We start from the raw sequence: 4670 nt of genomic DNA on the forward strand, positions 1-4670 counted from the left end.
ACATTCTCCTACCTGTTTCAGGTACACTTCGTTTCAAAAAGCAGACTCAAAGTGCACTTTGTGCTCAAGTCTTAGAAGATTATTCTCAATCTATATCTGTCTGCCTCATAATTACTGTCAAATCTTCCAAGATTTTACCAGTAGGTGTTTTGCCAATTTTTATTTTCCATAGTTTGAAAATTCTGTCTCCCTCCTCCCATGTCTGCAGAAGAATTTTAATTAGAATTTTAGAGAAAATTTATGTGGCCCTGCTAAACACACACCATTTGAATTAGATAGCCATCATTTTCAGATAAAATATTAAACATGTTACAACCTTGACTATTCATTTGACTTGATTTTCTTCCTGTAATATTTTAGTACTTTTTATTTTGTTTTTTAGTAACATGAAGAAATTCTAACCAAACTTACTTATATAACATCTTTAACATGTAGGTAATTTTAACATCTAGTTAAAACATTCTTTCCAAAATATGAATTTATGTTATGCTCCTTAATATATCTGTATTATATTTAAATTATTAAATTCATATCTTAATTACAAGTATACCTAACCTCTAAAATATATCATTTTTGGATTTTTTTCTGACTCTAAGCATATTTTTAAAATGTGAATACTGTTTATTGATGGTATGATTTTATGTAATAAAACATAATTACGCAATATTTACTTGAGGCTTGTAACCCAAAGTCTCATTCCCAAGGAAATCAGAAGCAAAATAAATTAGAGCAATAAAACACATGTCCTCACTATAAATCTAGGGATCATTCTGCAACATTGAACAGAAGATAAGCAAACAAACTTGTTTTAAAATTAGATTTTAGTATTGTATGAAAGGAAAGAACGTTAGCACTCCCCTTGACAAGGATGGAAAGGCCCTTGGGCCTGACAATATGCATATGGTTAAGGCATTGCCACCTACTTCATGGCATCAAGCACTGTTTTTATTGGGATTGACAGATACACAGTACTATATATAAAATAGATAATTAATATGGACCTATTGTATAGCACAGGGAACTCGACTCAATACTCTGTAATGACCTATATGGGAAAAGAACCTAAAAAAGAGTGGGGCTTTCCTGGTGGCACAGTGGTTGGGAGTCCACCTGCCGATGCAGGGGACGCGGGTTCATGCCCCGGTCCAGGGGGATCCCACATGCCGCGGAGCGGCTGGGCCCGTGAGCCATGGCCGCTGAGCCTGTGTGTCCAGAGCCTGTGCTCTGCAGCGGGAGGGGCCACAGCGGTGGGAGGCCCGCGTACCGGAAAAAAAAAAAAAAAAGAGTGTATATATGTATAACTGATCCACTTTGCTGTGCAGCAGAAACTAACAGAACATTGTAAATCAACTATACTCCAATAAAAATTAAAAAAAAAAAATCCCAAACCATCCTCGACAGTTAAATATATGAAAAATGAATCTTTAAAACAGATAAATTAGATTTGTAACTAAAAAAGTATAATAATAACTTGTAAAGATTCTGAATTATCTACAGGATTGTGACTTATTTGATAAATGTGGAAGACTTCTTTTACCTGGAGAAAGAAAAGCAAAAGCAAAATGTTTATGGTGTGTGTGTGTGTGTGTGTGTGTGTGTGTGTGTGTGTGTGTGTTTTGAAGAGTGGCTATGAGGAATCTTGAAACACTAAAATCAATGGCTCAAGCTGAAAGACAATGAATATTGTTCCCATTGGGAAATAGGAAGATTCATACTGAGTAATGAGTGAGTTTTCTTCTTATCCAAAAAGCTGGAATTTATACCTCCTTAATTATCTGTACATCTTTTAGATGTTAGGAAGTAAAACAGGCAAGAACAGAACATAATCAAGAATTCTATTTTGGTGCAGTTTATATCCATTTGGTGCAGTTTATATCCATTATATCTCTTAAATATTCAAAAGGGCATCCAAGTAAACAGTGGGATATATGAATCAGAAATTCTGTGGTGAACTCAGGGTGAAAATACAAATTTAGGAGCTATTGGCATGTGTATGATATTTATGACCAGTGGACTAAAAATAAGTCAACCTCGGAAAAAGTAAAGATAAGTGTGAATGTATTATTTATTTATTTATTTTTGGCTGCATTGGGTCTTCGTTGCTGCGCGTGTAGGATCTTCCCAGACCCGGGCTCGAACCCGTGTTCCCTACATTGGCAGGCGGATTCTTAACCACTGCGCCACCAGGGAAGCCCTGTGAGTGTATTTTAGATTAAACTTGTTTTGTTGAGCACATTTATCTCTATTTTCTCTTAAAGCCCCACTAAATAAGGGTAACATAATTAAAACTCTCTCTCCCTACTAATGCTATCAAGAGATAAAATAGCAAGCAGCAAGTGCAAGTGTAGTCAATAATTTTTGGAAGCTAGAAAGCACATGAAGGAGGTAGGAGGACTGGGAAACTGGATACCAAGTGCCTGAAGGGTGAGGCCAATAAGAACAATTTATTCCTCTGGAAAACTCTAGGAAGGCTTAAATATCAGAGGAACTATTTACTGCAAAATTTACAGGTGAGGTAGGGAGTTGAAAATAAGAAGATTGGTGGAATTCTTCAGGATAGGAGAGGAATTAGAACTTCAAATCCCCTTCCTCAGCCTGTTCTAGAAAAGTTTAACCAGGAAACTATGTAGATCAGAGAGAGTTAAAGAAGGGTTTGGTTAGTACCATACTATCTTGCATTTCAGAAGCTGAGAAACTAGAAACTACCTTTGCTAGACTCCCTTGCAGCTGAGGCTCAATGTAAAGGCCACACTTACACCGCTTCTTCACCTCTGATGACACGCATCAGCAAGGAGGAGTAGGGATTCTCCAGGACTGTTAACAAGGTTCCATGTCCAGTCACTAGCTGTGTGAGTGTCAAAAGACAAGCAGCAGATCATACAAATTTGCCATGTTTATCTAGCAGGTATGGTTTGTTCTAGAATCAACAGTGAGGTGGCCTCTTGATTCTTGCTTCTTGATATCACAATATATTCTCTGGGCTCTGGTTTCCTGATCCCAGGAATGTTGGTAAGAGAGATTATTCCTGGGATCAACAGAGCCAGTTACAATTCCCTGATTCCTGACCTTCTTAAGCATGACAGTGATTGTGGGTCCTTTCACAGGCCAGTTCTAGAGTGTTTTTCTGGGGATAATTTTTGAGAACCCTACCTGGAACTACTTCTCCAATCTTCTCAATGTCTTTTTCTAACATAAAACTTGCTGTGTTAAATTCCCTCAGTTTAAAATGGCCAGGGTGATTTCCCTTACAGGTATAGTAGATGGAAAGCAGCCATACTTGCAAGAGGAGGATTAGAAAATGTCTATATATAGGAGGATGAGACTCCCATTCTTACCACATTTGTTCCATATCTTTCCAAGTATGACGGAAGCCCACAAAACCCTCCTTCCTAAATGCACACGTATACATACACTGTGTGCATACACACAGACGCACATACATAAACATACACGGTTATGTTTGTTTTCTGACAGACTACCTTACAGATAGGCTCCCAGTTAATGGTCCATGCACATACAGAATGCAACTGGTTTTTAGTAACTTACCCTTCCAAATATTTGAGCAAGCCTTCTACATATAAGACAGACATTTAAAAAAAAGAGAAGAAAAAGAGGAAGGAAGGAAGGAAGGGAGGGAGGGAGGGAGGGAGGGAAGAAAGGAAAGAAAGACACGATATGTGATTCAGAAGAAAATTTCAAAACTATAATTAAAAGTTGTAAGCAAAGAGAAGAGGGTCCAGGCTATCCTCTAGGTAATCAATGTTTAGAGGAGGTTGTCAAAAGCAGCAGCCATCAAAGAACACTCTGAAGGAGTAAGCATTAACTGAGGAGGAGCTTTAAGAAAGCCTGATGCCAAAAATGTGGAGCAGAGATTTCTGTGTTCACCAAAACACATCTTATTTTCCTTCTGGGCACCACGCAGAGCACATTTCCCTGCATCCTTGCAGTTCACAGTGACTGTGCTGTACACACACAGTGGCATGTCGTCTGGGAATCAGCCCCCATGGAAAGCCTTTCCTGCATGTTTCCATGCTCTCTCTTCTCCCTTATCTGGGGCCTTTTTTCTGAGCACTGACATCTAGAATGGGTCCCCGGATGACTGTGTGGAGTAGAGCCTCTTCCCTTCTCTCACCACCGTTGAGAATTTATGCAAACAAGAAATAAACTTCTACTGAATAGGGCTTCCCTGGTGGTGCAGTGGTTAAGAATCCACCTGTCAATTCAGGGGACATGGGTTCGAGCTCTGGCCTGGGAAGATCCCACATGCCACAGAGCAATTAAACCCATGTGCCACAACTACTGAACCTGCGCTCTAGAGTCCACAAGCCACAACTACCAAGCCTGCGTGCCACAACTACTGAAGCCCGTGCGCCTAGAGCCCGTGCTCTGCAACAAAGGAAGCCACTGCAATGAGAAGCCCATGCACCACAGTGGAGAGAAGCCCAGGCTCACTGCAACCAAAGAAAGCCCGTGTGCAGCAACAAAGACCAAACGCAGCCAAAAATTAATTAATTAAAAAAAACTTCTACTGAATAAATCCATTTGATTTTGTGGTTGATATTTTACAGCAGTTAGCATAACCTGACTGATTCTGAAATCAAGTAAAGTGATCAATGAGATTCCCTTTCTATATCAGGGTGAAGCAAGTCTCAAAGGTTGGGTGCACTGGG

At 39.4% G+C, this 4670-nt stretch overlaps 1 non-coding gene across 1 annotated transcript; it reads left to right on the forward strand.

Moving 5' to 3' along the window:
- The first annotated feature begins 824 nt into the window (after positions 1-824).
- Positions 825-949, forward strand: LOC117198139 (U6atac minor spliceosomal RNA). Its single transcript, XR_004479106.1, has one exon. It is a non-coding gene; the product is annotated as a U6atac minor spliceosomal RNA (small nuclear RNA).
- Positions 950-4670: the final 3721 nt, after the last annotated feature.

This window comes from Orcinus orca, chromosome 14, assembly GCF_937001465.1.
Source record: "Orcinus orca chromosome 14, mOrcOrc1.1, whole genome shotgun sequence".
NCBI classification, from domain to species: Eukaryota; Metazoa; Chordata; class Mammalia; order Artiodactyla; family Delphinidae; genus Orcinus; species Orcinus orca.